Below are 16,357 nucleotides of genomic sequence, written 5' to 3'. Positions count from 1 at the left end.
AAATATCGGCGTCAACAAGTCGGCTCATTACAAGGTCTATTAGTTCTGGCGCAACAAATGCGGCAGTGGAGGCGGCTGATATGCTTCATAATAGTGAGAGCACTGATGTCCATGCAACCACTGTGCGACTCACAATACAGAAATTTTGAATGGTGGCCAAAAAAAAGGTGAGAAGCCTCAATTTCAATATCGTCATAAGATATTGAAATTGAGGCTTCTTCACCTTTTTTTAGCGTTAGTTCAAGTGTGCAAAAAATGGACAGTAAAAGATTGGAAACATGATTTGGTGAAATGAGACAAAAATTAACAGGCTCTGATGGGTGCAAATGGATCTGAAAGAAACATGGGAAAGAAGGGGCTAATGGATTGAGAAATTGAAGGAACTGTAAAGTTCGGTAGAGGAAGCCTGATGATATGTGGTTGTTTCACAGCCAAAGGCGTTGGATACTTGACGAGGATTGATGGTGGTCTCCATGCTGAGCTTCATGCGAGTATCCTACAAGACGAGTTACTTCATACACTCGAGTACTATGGATATGAAAAGGACGACATAGTGTTCCTGCAGGACAACAACCCGAATCATACATCGAGATTGTAGAAGAAATGGTTCAATGACAATGAAGTAGAGGAGCTGGATTGTCCCCACAGTCCCCTGACCTCAACCCAATCCAATACTTGTGGGTAGAGTTGAAGAAAAATCTGTATACATCCCCAAGAGAGCCGACCAGTATACACCAACATGGGGAACGTGTAGAAGAGACCTGGGATCAGATTTTGGTTGAAACTTGCTTGATTTGGATTGAGAGCCCAGAAGGATTCAAAGGAGATTTACAAAATAGTAACAAATAATAACAATTAAAATTTAGATTTTTAGGAACAAAACAGTAACAATGCAGTGACATGACAAGAATCTGCATAACTAATCATATGCTAAATAGTTGTAAGTCAAATTTAGGTATGAGATAGCCAAGATGATTGTCTATAATATGAAGGTCGTGTCACTCTTAAGGGGGCTTTACACGGTAGCGATATCGCTAGCAATTTCTAGCGATATCGAGCGTGTAAGTACCCGCCCCCGTCGCGCATGCGATTGTTTGTGATCGCTGCCGTAGTGAACATTATCGCTACGGCAGCGTCACACGCACTTACCTGGTCGGCGGCGTCGCTGTGACTGCCGAACAATCCCTCCTTCAAGGGGGAGGGACGTTCGGCATCACAGCGACGTCACCACAACGTCACTAATCGGCCAGCCAATCAAAGCGGAGGGGCGGAGATGAGCAGGACGTAACATCCCGCCCACCTCCTTCCTTCCGCATTGGGGCCGGTGGCAGGTAAGGAGACGTTACTCGCTCCCGCGGTGTCACACATAGCGATGTGTGCTCCCGCACGAGCGATGAACAACATGGATAAACAACCCTTACCGATTTTTGAGTTTGGGACGACCTCTCCATGGTGAACGATTTTCACCATTTTTGAGGTCGCTTAAGGTCGCTTGTAAGTGTCACATGCTGCGATATCGTTAATGACGCCGGATGTGCGTCACTAACAACGTGACCCCGACGATAAAACATTAACGATATCGTAGCGTTTAAAGCCCCCTTTAAAGCTGTCGTGGATGGTGAGATACGGAGCCTGAAAGTCAAAAGTTCTAAATATTGTTACCCTTTTGCTCCTCAGTGTAAGTCGACCAATGCTCGTTAACAAGACAAAATCAGCCCAACTAAATTAGTAGTTAGTATACCTGTGTAAGCAAAAAATGGTACGTGTCCAGAATGAGCAAGGCAATATCCTAGAATAACACTAGTTTTATCGCACTTTTACCTAGGCTACTTATCTAATTGTAGAGAAAAAAAACACCAATAAACAAGGACAGATAAAACGTAAGTGCTCTTCTTATCATGTTATGATACTAGTGTCATATGACCTTGAGATGAAACTGTTAAAGTATATATAAATTACACTTTTCTGACACTTTCTGAAACTAATCGGGATAATTACAGCTGACACCTATAGCTAAACTTACTACAACACATTTACTATAAGGCCTAAGCCACACGGCATGAAAATCGGACCGAGTGGAATGCGATAAAACATCGCATTCCACTCAGACCAATATTAACCTATGTCCCAGCACCCATGAGCGATTATTTTCTTGGCCCAATTGGACCGAGAAAACAATTGCAGCATGCTGCGATTGTAATTCGAGACTCTTTCTCTCGCAGCTATTCAAGTCTATGGGGCGAGAGAACGATCACACTGCACTCGCTGTACACCGTTGTACTGCGAGTGCAGGGTGAGAATGGCAATAGCCGACTACGGAGGAGAGAGGGAGATGAATCCCTGCCTCCCCTCCTCAGCATTGGCCTGCCCCTCCTCAGCACTGGCCCGTCCCCCGCAGCTGAGGTCCATTCGCATGATCGAACCTCAGTCGCAGTGACACTCACATGGCACTCGGCTGCTGCTGTGCTGCTGTGGAGGTGGTCTGAGCTATAGCTTGTTTGTTTAAACGTAATAAAAATATCTGTGTATGTAAATAATCAAAATATAGATGTAGTTGCATAATTATCTGTCTGTCTATGTAGCAATCACATAGACCCATAATATGATTCTAAGCTGTATAGTCATGAAGGGGTTACCAAGGATAAGTGAACGGATGTACAAACAGTGAAAGTTTTATAATAATGAGCAAAAGTCTTATCAGTAGCTTTCACACAGAAACAATGTTTTAACGAACAAAGATGTGTTTCATAACATGCTGGGAGAAATTGGGGAGTAGAATCCTCCCTAAGTTCTGTGTTCTGGCTTCAAGGTTATTGATGCATACTGTATAATTGGATCTATTGAATACACGAAAGTCTGTTGGTGACGCTGGCTCAAGGAGAACATGTCTCATGTATTCATTGTCTGATTCATTAATATCGGCTCTGATATATATAGTTAATATGGCACCGTCTCTGATACCCTGTATGAAGATACCATTAGCTATCTTTACCCAAAATTCCTCCCTTGACACTGCCAGCGCGAGCCGAGTGTCCTGCGAGGATCGTATTAGATCCCGTGTGGCCCAGGCATTATAGACATTTATGGATGAGAATACCATGAAAGTTTGAAACTAAACTCATCAATCCAGACAATGGAGGTGTCAGTCTCTATATCCAGCAAAGAATTGACTGGGTATGTTATCCCTTTAAAAGTGTGTAATTTTAAAGGGATGGTCCGGAACTTAGATTTTAGGCAATAGAAATAAAAGGAAGATAGTTACTAACAGAGGCAACTACCTACCTGTTCTACCCGGCATCGGCACATAGTGGTTACCAACTTCTCTTGCCGCCAGTGTCTCTTCTTCTTCCGGGCTGCTCTGTTGACGGGGCATGACTGCCAGCATCTTGCTGATTGACGGCCAGCTCCTGCAGTTTGGCACCGGCTGTCAATCAGCATGAAATCGGCACTCACGCCCTGTCGAAAGCGTCGAGCAGAAAATGAGCCACGGCTCTGTTGACGTGACGTCAGCGGAAGCTGCTGAATTGCTGGCAGGAGCAATCTGTGACCGCTCTGTGACGACGCCGGGCACAACAGGCACAAAACCCAAAAAATTACAGGAGAAAATTGTTTGCACCTTTCCAAAATTGTGGGTTAACAACATTGTTTCAAGTATTTGATGCTCATTCAAACTCACCAGTGGCAAGTAACAGGTGTGGGTAATATGAAAATCACACCTGAAATAATGTAAAAAGGGGAGAAGTTGACTGAATCGTTGCATTATGTGTCTGTGTGTGCCACACTAAACATGGAGAACAAAAAGAGGAGAAGAAAACTGTCTGAGGACTTGAGAACCAAATTTGTTGAAAAATATCAACAAGCTCAAGGTTACAAGTTCATGTACAGAAATCTTGATTTTCCTTTAGCCATAGTGCACAACGTAATCAAGACGTTTACAACCTATGGCGCTGTAGCTAATCTCCCAAGATGTGGACAGCAGATAAAAATTGATGAAATATTGCAATGAAGGATAGTGGATAAGCCACCCCAATCAAGATCCAGAGAAATTCAAGATGTCCTGCAGGCTCAGGGGGCATCAGTGTTAGAGCAAACTATCTGTCCACATTTGAATGAAATTAAACGCTATGGCAGGAGACCCAGGAGGACCCCACTGCTGACACAGAGACATAAAAAAGTTAGACTGCAGTTTGCCAAATTGTAGGGGAGAAGGGAAAGTGTCTTGTGAACAGATGAGACGAGTAGAATTTTTTTTGGTAAAGCACATCACTCCACTGTTTATCGAAAATGGAAATGAGGCCTACAAAGATAAGAACACAATACCTACAGTCACATATGGTGGAGGCTCAAATATGTTTTGGGGTTCTTTTGCTGCCTCTGGCACTGAGTGCCTTGACTGGGTGTAAAGCATTATGAAATCTAAAGGTTACGAAGGGATTTTGGGTTGCAATGTAATTCCCAGTGTCAAAAAGCTGGGTTTGTGTCCTACATCATAGGTATTCCAGCAGGACAATGACCCCAAACATACTTCAAGAAGCACAAGAAATGGACAGAATACACAATACTCTGTGTGTGGAATATATCATACTGTTTTTAGGGACTGTGGGAGATCTCATACTGTCTGAGGGTGGCTGTGAGAAGAATCATATCATGTGGGGGGAGGGGGCACCATTCTGTGTGTGGAGAGGTGTAGTGGCATCGTACAGTGTAGGTGCCTGTGGAGTCATCATACTGTATGAAGGTAGCTTTGGGATTTCATACTGTGCTTAGAAGGCTAGAGGGGCATCACATAGTGTGGGGTGGGCTGTGAAGGGATCACTTAGTGTAGGGTGAGCTGTGGAGGCATTGTACTGTGTGGGGGACTGTGGGGTCATGTACTATAGGGACATCATCCTGTATGGGGGCAAAGTTTTGGCATTCTACTAGTAGTGTGTGGGCAGCATCATACTATATAGGGGGCACAGAAAGGGGCATGAAAGCAGTACCATACTATGTACACATTTAACTGTGGACTGGGCAAGGTCAGGGAAGCAACATAGCATAAAACAAAAATTACTTAGGAAATGAAGGACATATACTATCTGTCATAGTTGAGTCGTAAAAAGAAAGTACATTGCTCTGTATACAAACACTCATACAACCAATGCAGGAACGTTGCCAAAAGCAACCAATGTCGTCAGGAGATATTGTTATTAATAACCAATCAGATGACAGTTTACATTTTTAAACCTGCACTGATGAAATGAAAGCTGGAATCTGATTGGTTATAATACTGAACATACACACACATGCAGCCTACTGTATGGGATAAACTATAAAGTGCCCATTCATATTAAAGGAGCAGTTTATAAATAATTAATCTTTTCACTGTACACGTCATCCCATAAGAATTTTTCATCTTATCGATGTGCCTCAATACAAACAGGTTCAATGTACAGTGCTCGCACATGTCTGTCATAAGGCCCTGAGGGGTAAATAGAGCGAAAGTGGAAAGTATATATCCAGGCAGTGTCCGGATGTAAACTAAGTTACCTAGAAAGCCCGAGCACCGAGCTTTGTGTATAGGGGCCTACAGGGGTGGTCCCAATTATGGCAACCAGACATCATAGTGAAGGGTCCGCCACTGGATCTCTATAGACCCCATATATCTTTGCAGTAAATAAACGTAGCTGGGTGTGAATGCCCAAGACAATAATTAATATTTTATGTCTACAACTCTTACGCAAACCTATGTGTCGCCATGGCTACAGTCAACATACATATCCAGCCTAGTACCACAGTTCATGCTCTGCCATCCATCCCCTAACATGTATATGCCCTGATGAAGCCTCAGGCGAAACACAAGGTGCAGACGGATATCTGATTCTCACTTTCTCCCTGGTATTTTTTACTTCTTTAACAATTTGGTTTGTTTTGGCTAACATTTTGTTAGGTGACATGTTTTTTATTATTTCATTTTTTCACATTATGTACAGTGTGCTTTGCTATTTTATTTTCAACACGGTTTGCTTATATCCTTATTTGCACTGATGTTCATGCAATTTTGGTATCTTTTGTCCTTCACTTCCTGCTTGCCTAGGTGGTTTTTACTATATATATATATATATATATATATATATATATATATATATATATATATGCATACATACACCGTGTATATGTAGGTTTTTTATGTGTATGGTGAAGTAAAGATTATTAATTTTAGTCGTGTATCCTGCACATATTGTTTCTTTGGTGTTCTAATGTATGTCTATCACATGGACAACATTTTTGGGACATGTGACTTGTTTTTTGGATTCAGGTTCCTCATTCAGTTCAATTGTCCTAAGTATTTACCATCCAGCCCCATTGCCTCTGGTGTATAACATCCGACCCCCTCACTGTGCCATCTGACTTAAGGCTGGGGTCACACATAGCGACGCACCAACGATCCCACCAGCAATCCGATCTGGTAGGGATCGTTGGTGCGTCGCTACATGGTCGCTGGTGAGCTGTCAATCAGGCAAATCTCACCAGAGACCAGCCATCAGCCACCAGTGACTCGTGTAACGATGCTGCGCTTGGTAACCAGGGTAAATATCGGGTAACTAAGCAAAGCGTTTTTGCTTGGTTACCCGATATTTACCCTGGTTACCAGCATACACCGCTTACAGGCTGCTAGCGCTGGCTCCCTGTATAAGTAGCTAGTGTACACATCGGGTTACTAAGCAAAGCGCTTTGCTTAGTTACCCGATATTTACCCTGGTTAAGAGCGTACGCTGCTTATACAGAGCCGGCGCTCGTTGGTCTCCTGCAGTCCAACACGCCGATGCGTGTTGCACAGCGGGAGACCAACAAGCAAAAAATGAACCAGAACAGTGTGTAACGATCAGCGATTTCACAGCAGGGGCCAGGTCGCTGCTTAGTGTCATACACAGCGAGATCGCTGATGAGGTCACTGGTACGTCACAAAACCTGTGACTCAGCAGCGATCTCGCTAGCGATCTCGCTATGTGAGAAGTACCCCTAACTTACATGTGTGACACAATAGCTGGTGGTAAAGAGCTCACTGATACCAGCGCAAATACTGCTCCCCATCAAGAACTTCATGGCCAAGCAGCAGGAGCAGCCGTACATCACCAAGCACAATGCCGAGCCGTACATCACCAAGCACAATGCCAAGAGTCGGATGGCGTGGTGTAAAGCCACCACCACTGGAGGAAACGTCTTCTGTGCAGTGATGGATCACACTTTTTTATCTGATGTCTGATGGACGAGTCTGGGTTTGGTGAACATTACCTGCCTGACTGCATTGTGCCCGCTGTACAGTTTGGCGGAGGAGAGATAATATTATGAAGGTGTTTTTTAGGCACCAGCTTTGGATCCTTAGTTTCAACTCAGGAAAATCTTAATGATTCAGAACAAGACACTGTGGACAATTGTAGCTTTCAGCTTTGTGAGAACAGTTGGAAGAAGGCCAATTTTCTGTTCCCCATGAACACAAAGTACGATCCATAAAGATACAGGGCAGGGTTCCTCAAAGATTTAACTCCAAAAATTGTAGAAAGTTGCATAATTTTGGGCAAAAATGTTGAGATTTTGCCATTGTTGCCCCAGTTTCTACCAGATCGGAAAAAAATGGGTGAAGCTGGGAGGGATTGGGCACCGTGGGGTCTAATTCATGACAAGGAATGGTTCCTTACACCAGATATATTACTCTAATCCAGTGTTTCTCAACTCCAGTCCTCAAGTCCCACCAAGAGATCATGTTTTCAGGATTTCCTCAGCATTGCATAGGGAATAAGTCTATCATCTGTGCAATACTAAGGAAATCCAGAAAACCTGACCTGTTGGTGGGTCTTGAGGACTGGAGTTCAGAAACACTGCTCAAGTCCATAGAGTAAGTCCCTGGTGTGCACCTCTTCATGAACTTCATGAATCAAGAGCTTCCAACTACTACATACTCCCTCATCAAGACCAAAAGAAAATCACCAGTCTTGATGAATCAGGACCATTGTTGGGGGAGTTTGGTGTGGAAGAACATGAAATAAATAGAGACTGTGAGCCTAGCCCTCCTTCCAACATTGGTGTCTGACCTAAAAAAAATGCTCTTCTGGATGAATGGGCAAAAATGACCACCAACACCTCCAAAGTCTTGCCGGAAACCTTCCAAGAAGAGTGGGAGCTGTTATAACTGCAAAGGACCAACCCTATGTGAATTACTTTGGATTTAGAATGAGACGTCATGCTCCTCTAGATGTAGTACCCTACACATTACCCTTATGACATTTCATTCTAAAGCCAATAGTTTTGATAAAATCACAGTTTAATCAGCAGGAGATTATCACTAGAGGCCTAGTAAATCTGCTTCCATGTAGTGCTCTATATTCATGAGCTCGGTGTGGGTTCCCATCGGGTTCTCCAGCTTTCTCCCACACTTCAAAGACATGCTGATAGGGATTTTAAATTGTGAGCCCCACGGTGATCACAATGTTTTTAAAGGCTTCGGAATTAATGGCACGTGAGAAAAAAATGCTTTTTGTGTTCATAGAAAAAGTCTTAGATCTTTGAGTTCAGTTCATTTTGTGAAAAATGGGAGCAAAATCAAAAGGGTCTAGTTCATATTTTTTGTTCAGTCAATATGAGGCCGGTTACAGACGTCCGTGTTTTAGGTACATGTGACATCCGTTTTTAACATGTTATTCTCTGGAGTTACACACATGTCTGAGTTTTCACACGGACTGTGTGACCCCGCGTGATCCCCACGCACACACAGAGACATGTTCGTTTTTTCTCCAGCATCACGGGTGTCACACGGATCTCACACTGATGTGAAACGTGTGACACGTGTCATAGAAAACACGTGTCTTTGTAATAAAAAAAATTTCTATATTCACCTGTATCCAGCGCTGTTTTCTTCGGCTCTGCTGTCTCCAGCTCCTGACCGCCGCTCATTATACTCATTGAATATTCACTGCACCTTGGACCTGGAAGCCGGATCATAGCCCGAGGACAGCATCGCTGAGGACAGCATCGTCAAGGACAACATTGCTGGGGACAGGTTAGTATTCAGCAAGCAGTGTGTGTGCAGTGACGTACAGGAGGTCATCCAAGTTCCCAATGAACTCTAATGAACCTGTGATGTCACCATTATGACACCCGCTGTAGCGTGGGTATCGCGGGGGTGTCATCAGAGTTCATTGGGAACTTTGATGACCTCCTGGACGTCACTGCACACACACTGCTTGCTGAATACTCACCTGTCACCGGTGATGCTGTCCCCTGCGATGCTCTGGCTTCCATGTCCGAGGTGCAGTGAATATTCAATGAGAATAATTAGCTGGGGTCAGAAGCAGGAGACAGCAGAGCCGAAGAAAACAGCGCTGGATACACGTGAATATAGAAAATCTTTTTATTACAAATCCCAGTGTTTTCTCCGGAACATGTCACACGTATGCAAACACAGATGTCACAAGTATGACACCCGTATGAAACCGGCCTCAGAGTGGCTTTTTATTGTGATCAGCCTAAGGCGCACCTGTGTAATAATCATGTTGTCTAAAAGGCATCTTGATATGTCACACCTGTGAAGTGGATGGATTATCTCTGCAAAGGAGAAGTGCTCATTTAACACAGATTTACACAAATTTGTGACCAATATTTGTTTTGTGTGCATAGAAAAAGTCTTAGATCTTTAAGTTCAGCTTTATATTTTCGTTCAGTATATGTGTATACAGTGGGGAAAATAAGTATTTGATACGCTGCCGATTTCACAAGTTTTCCCAACTACAAAGAATGGAGAGGTCTATAATTTTTTTTATCAAAGGTACACTTCAACTGTGAAACAGAATCCAAAAAAACCCCCGGAAAATCACATTGTATGATTTTTAAATAATTAATTTGCATTTTATTGCATGAAATAAGTATTTGATCATCTGGAAACCAACAAGAATTCTGGCTCTCACAGAGTTGTTATTTTTTCAATAAGAAGCTCCTACTCTGCACTCATTACCTGTACCAATTGCATCTATTTAAACATGTTACCTGTATTAAAGACACCTGTCCATACACTCAATCAATCACACTCCAACCTCTCCACCATGGCCAAGACTAAAGAACTGTCTAAGGACACCAGGGACAAAATTGTAGACCTGCACAAGGCTGGGATGGGCAACAGGACAATAGGCAAGCAGCTTGGTAAGAAGGCAACAACTGTTGGCACAATTATTAAAAAATAGAAGAAACACAAGATGACTGTCAATCTTACTCGGTCTGTGGTTCCATACAAGATCTCACCTCATGGGGTAAGGATGATTCTGAGAAAAGTCATTAATAAGACAAGAACTACATGGGACTACCTGGTCAGTGACCTGATTAGAGCTGGGACCACAGTCTCAAAGATTACAGTTGTTAGTAACACAATACACTGCCATGGATTAAAATCTTATAGATCCCCCTGCTCACGACAGAACATGTCTAGGCCCGTTTGAAGTTCCCCAATAACCATCTGGATGATCCAGAGGAGGCATGGGAAAAGGTCATGTGGTAAGATGAGCCCAAAATAGAACTTTTTGGTACCAACTTCACTTGAAATGTGGAATGGAAGAAGGATAAATAAAACCCCAAGTACACCATCTTAACCGTGAAGCATGGAGGTGGAAACATCATACTTTGAGGGTGCTGTTTTGCAAAATGGACAGGACGACTGCACCGTATTGAAGGGAGGATAGATGGGCTCATGTATCGTGAGATTTTGGTCAACAACCTCGTTCTCTCAGTTAAAGCATTGAAGATGCGTCATGGCTGGGTTTTCCATCATGATAATAACCCAAAACACAGAGCCAGGGCAACTTCCGTAAGAAGCATTTTTAGGTCCTGGAGTGGCTTAGCCAGACTCCAGACCTGAACCCAATAGAAAACCTTTGGAGGGAGCTGAAACTCAATGTTACCCAGCGACAGACCCGAACCCTGAAAGATCGGGAGAAGATCTTGTATGGAGGAGTCACCAAAATAAATCCCTGCTGCAGTGTGTGCAAACCTGGTCAAGAACTACAGGAAACGTCTGACCTCTGTAACTGCAAACAAAGGTTTCTACCAAATCTGTTTTTCTATTGTATCAAACACTTATTTCATGCAAAAAAATGCTAATTAATTATTTAAAAATCATACCATGAGATTTTCTGGATTTTTTTTTACAGATCTCATCATTCTTTGTAGGTCGTAAAACTTGTGTATCAAATCCTTATTTTCCCCACTATCTATCTATCTATCTATCTACCTATCTATATCTATATATATATATATATATATATATATATATATATATATATATATATATATATATATATACATACACACGTATATTAGAGATAAAAGAATCAATTTGCAGGTCCCTGGTCGGGTGGCCAGGTCGGTACTCCTTGGCCATTGTACGAGGGCACCGAGAATCGCCTCCTACCTCCTACCTATTCGCGGCTCTTTTTTTGATTCGCCATGTTTGGGGTGAGGCGATCTTAGTTGGTGGTGCCTGTCTTTTTTTATGTTTGTCGTCCTTCATTAGCCACCTAGTGTGACGTTGTGTGTGTGTCACACCACACCGACGATGTCGCATCAGTCTGGCTAAACAGAAGAGAACCCAAGGATGTCGTCTGGTAGGAGGCAGTTCTCGGGGCTTCCCATGCAGGAGGCAAGGAATACTGACCTGTTCGCTGATATCTACATACACACATATTCCTTAGATAAGATATTGGTCCAGCACTTTGTCAGTTTGAACCTCAAAGTGAACTTAGGGCTCAGTGGTTAGCACTGCACTCTTGCAGCGCTGGGGTCCTGGGTTCAAATCCCACCAAGGACACCATCTGCAAGGAGTTTATATGTTCTCCCCGTGTTTGCGTGGGTTTCCTCCCACATTCCAAAAACATACTCATAGGGAACCTAGATTGTGAGCCCCAATGGGGACAGTGTTGCCAATGTATGTAAAGCGCTGCGGAATTAACAGTGCTATATAAGTGAATAAATAATAATAATAACTTACCCTTGGAATTGTTTTGAAAATATTAAATTGTGATGTGGACACTTAGGCACCAAATTTCTTAATCATAAAAGAACATCACATAATTCCATTAACACCACACAATCCCCTAGAGATATTACATTCTGCATGAATCGCTTTCAATCACCAGACAAAGCCGAACCAGTGATCATAGGGAAATGCTGATCACGCCGACACTAAAAAAAATAAATAACCCTTTGTAATCCGCCCGATACATTTCCTGCATTTTAAGTCACAAGTTGTGATTTTTGAAAAGTTGAGCAGACACTTTCCCCTTCCCTTTCTGCCCTTACCCCTGCTGTCTGTCTCTGGCCGCTCTTCCTCGATGGCTCAGGGCTTTCTGGGACCGGCAGCCTGGCTTCTCTGCAGATCTTTATTGTTATTTCTTTTGACAGCCTCCCAAGCTTCGTCCTAGTCCCACCTACCCGTGATGCTGAGCCAAAGTGCATTGACTTCAGATAGAACTGGAGCACACCCCTTAAAGGGACAGTGGATAAATGCACAGCGTCACATTTATCCATTTATTCTCACTGGTCCTCGAAATTTAAAATCATTCCGTCCTAGCTAAAATAAAAAGGTTTTGGTACCGTGTTAGTCAGTTGAAAAATGATTGATTGTTCTCAGTGAGAGAAACAAAATTAAAATTTTGCAGTTGTGATCCCTTTTAATGGCTAACTAAAATAAAATATATGATGATGTTATTAAGCAAGCTTTCGAGACATCTCAGGTCTCTTCCTCAGGCATGGTATGACAAAATGTGCTTTTACTATGCATCGCTCTGCCCTGTTTTGTGTATATATTTGTGTTTCTTCAGATATTTTGTCATACCATGCCTGAGGAAGAGACCTGAGATGTCTCGAAAGCTTGCTTAATAACATCATCATATATTTTATTTTAGTTAGCCATTAAAAGGTATCACAACTGCAAAATTTTAATTTTGTTTCTCTCACTGAGAGCAATCAATCATTTGTCCTAGCTATAATGGAAATCAGGTCTCTGATCATTTCTAACTAGTGATGAGCGGGCACTGCCATGCTCGGGTGCTCAGTACTCGTAACTAGTGATGAGCGGGCACTACCATGCTCGGGTGCTCAGTACTTGTAACTAGTGATGAGCGGGCACTACCATGCTCGGGTGCTCAGTACTCGTAACTAGTGATGAGCGGGCACTACCATGCTCGGGTGCTCAGTACTCGTAACTAGTGATGAGCGGGCACTACCATGCTCGGGTGCTCAGTACTCGTAACTAGTGATGAGCGGGCACTGTCATGCTCGGGTGCTCAGTACTCGTAACTAGTGATGAGCGGGCACTACCATGCTCGGGTGCTCAGTACTCGTAACTAGTGATGAGCGGGCACTACCATGCTCGGGTGCTCAGTACTCCTAACTAGTGATGAGCGGGCACTACCATGCTCAGGTGCTCAGTACTCGTAACTAGTGATGAGTGGGCACTACCATGCTCGGGTGCTCAGTACTCGTAACTAGTGATGAGCGGGCACTACCATGCTCGGGTGCTCAGTACTCGTAACTAGTGATGAGTGAGCACTACCATGCTCATGTGCTCGGCACTTGTAGCTAGTGATGAGTGAGCACTACCATGCTCGAGTGCTTGGTACTTATAACTAGTGATGAGCGGGCACTACCATGCTCGAGTGCTTGGTACTCGTAGCTAGTGATGAGTGAGCACTACCATGCTCGGGTGCTCGGTACTCGTAGCTAGTGATGAGCGGGCACTACCATGCTCGGGTGCTCGGTACTCGTAACTAGTGATGAGCGGGCACTACCATGCTCGGGTGCTCAGTACTCGTAACTAGTGATGAGCGGGCACTACCATGCTCGGATGCTTGGTGCTCGTAATGAGCAGTTAAACGTTCAGAAAGGAGAGACTCGTGTACCGAGTATAATGGAAGTCAATGGTGCTGTTCAATCATCACTAGTTATGAGTACCAAGCATCCGAGCATGGTAGGATAGTGCTCGCTCATCACTTTACGAATACCGACCATCTGAGCATGGTAATGCTTGCTCATCACTAGTTGCGAGTAACAAGCATTGTAGTGCTTATTTATCATTAATTACGAGTATCGAGCATGGTAGTGCCCACTCATCACTAATAAACATGTAAGCTAGGCTCGAACAAACATCCATCTTTTTGCTATATGGAAAGGGGAGCGAGCTGCTGCCAGATATCTCTATGGGTGCTGATATCCCTCCTGAGTTAGCAGGACAAGTTGCTGAGGGTCCCACCGATACTGAGAATGGGACTGTGAAGTACCCCAACTGAATGGAGCGCAGGTTGAGCAATCATTGTCAATGTCACTGCCAAACTCTGTACTCTACTACCCAGCATGCCCAACCTAACATCTGATGAAGGGTTAGGAGACCCCCATAAACATTAGATGGTTGTCAAGACCTGACAAAATTAATTGACGATCAACAATGTGCATGGACATCTATCCCAACAGTGTATGTAGTTTTGCAGCTCATCCCCATTCACTTCAAAGGACCTCAGCTGCAATACCAGACTGATCCTATGGGTCGGGGTGGAGCTGTTCATGGAAGAAAAAAGCCATGTTTTCTTAATCCTCTACAGCCTCTTTCACTGACTACAGTAGACAAGCTGCCATCAATGAAGGTGATAAGCAATACCAAGATCGGAAATTAGATATAATTTTAAGGGAATCTGTCATCAGGTTGTTGCCACTTAACCTAAGAGCAGCATAATGTAGAGACAGAGACCCTGATTCCAGCGATGTGTCCCTTACTGTGCTGCTTGCTGATGTTTTGCTAATATCAGTGTTTTATCAGCAGGAGATTATCACTAGAGGACTGGAAAATCTGTGGTGATGTAGTCCTCCATATTTATGAGCTCTGTGGAACCCCGCCCCCACCATTGAATGGCTGCTTTCTGGCCATGCACAGTGTACACCGAAAGCAGCTAATCAGTGGTGTGGGAGGGGTTATACAGGAGTTCAGCATTGGGAGAATTGGTAGATCTGCAGCAGATAAAACTGTGATTTTATCAAGTAGCTCAATAAGTGACACATCGCTGGATTCAGGTTCTCTGCTCCTATGCTGCTCTCATACTGGGTAGCAAAAACTTAGTCACCGATTCCTTTTGAACAGGGTGAATCATAGGCAAGAGCTGAGAGCTGCTGCAAAGAGAGGTTCTTGTTCCTTGCGACAACCCCTTTTGCCAAAAGCTAAGATCTCATGATAATCCTTCCAGGCATGACTTTTCCCCAGAACACAATGAATGCAGAGAAAAGGTCACTGAATGAAACTCAAGAATTGTGTTTTGTTGATTTTTTTCTGAATAGACGAACAAAGCAAAACTGGAGATTAAATGTGAAAGTGCAGAGTGTGTAAAAAAAGTATAGTGCGCTCCATTCATCTCAGTGGTTCACAAAGCAAATGTTCAAAACCCCTATTAGGAAATTAAGAGGTCCTCATCTCCTGGTTAGAGTTAAAAAGTTGTCGAGGGCCTATCCTGTCCTGCATTTCACAGATATCCCATTAACTTGAATGGACATGATGTAATACACAATTTCCCCTGGAGCTGACAGAATATTAAAGACGTTCAGCAGGGTTCTTAACAGATAGTGATGATCCCAGCAGAAACTCTCAGACACCTCACCAGACCAAGTAAGACAAGCTATAGCTGGCATAGGAGGAAGGACCCAGCCAGTATATAAAGGTGGGGAGCAGATGTGATTGATCACCTGTGGTGAGGGAGCCTAAGACATCAAACAATCAGACTAGCAGAGATTCACACGTTAGCCTGCCTATGAATCAGCACACATCAGGTTGATGCCCGAGTCTGCCTGTGTTGCTCCCAGACACCACAGAATTTCTCAGGCGGAGTGTCAGAATCTGCAATCTGAACAGGACCTGACGCCGCCATTAGTGAAAATCGTCGTGTGACAGTGACCATGGTTTTCCTTTTCCAGATGTTTTAGCCTAATCCCTCATTTGCAACTTTGATGAAATGCTGTAAAAAAAAAATTGCTCCACCAAATCTTTCTGTTTTTGTTTACTTGAGAGAGGAGATGAAAAAATATCCAGTGTAACCCTTGACTTCCATGATTAAGGCGGTAACCCGAAACGCGCAAGTCTGTACCTACGACACTGTATGTGCAGTGCCTATTGCTGTCCCTGTATTTTTAAGTTTAATAAAAGCGACTTTTTATCTATTTGAAAGTCCAAGGATTACACTTGATTTTTTTTTACTCCTCTCTCAAATGTCTCATAATTGCTCCAACCAGATCTGTACGTGACCCATTTGGAATTGGCCTTTTCCGGGACAGCAACATGGTGGTGGCACAGTAAAAG

General features: G+C 43.4%; 1 protein-coding gene across 2 annotated transcripts in view; it reads right to left on the bottom strand.

Annotated features, from left to right (window-relative positions):
* The window catches only part of FAXDC2 (fatty acid hydroxylase domain containing 2), a 51,496-nt gene extending 39,070 nt beyond the window's left edge, over window positions 1–12,426 (bottom strand). The window contains exon 1 of one of the 2 annotated variants that reach the window (XM_075344307.1): window positions 12,322–12,426. The gene's annotated coding sequence lies outside the window, so the exon portion shown is untranslated. Of the gene's footprint in view, window positions 1–12,010; window positions 12,033–12,321 lie in introns of those variants that run through there. The other variant, XM_075344309.1, reaches the window with a different exon arrangement.
* Between the last annotated feature and the right edge of the window lie 3,931 nt (window positions 12,427–16,357).

Source organism: Anomaloglossus baeobatrachus, chromosome 4 (genome assembly GCF_048569485.1).
Source record: "Anomaloglossus baeobatrachus isolate aAnoBae1 chromosome 4, aAnoBae1.hap1, whole genome shotgun sequence".
NCBI classification, from domain to species: Eukaryota; Metazoa; Chordata; class Amphibia; order Anura; family Aromobatidae; genus Anomaloglossus; species Anomaloglossus baeobatrachus.
The sequence above is the reverse complement of the archived record's forward strand: the minus strand, read 5'-3'. Positions and strand labels throughout refer to the sequence as shown.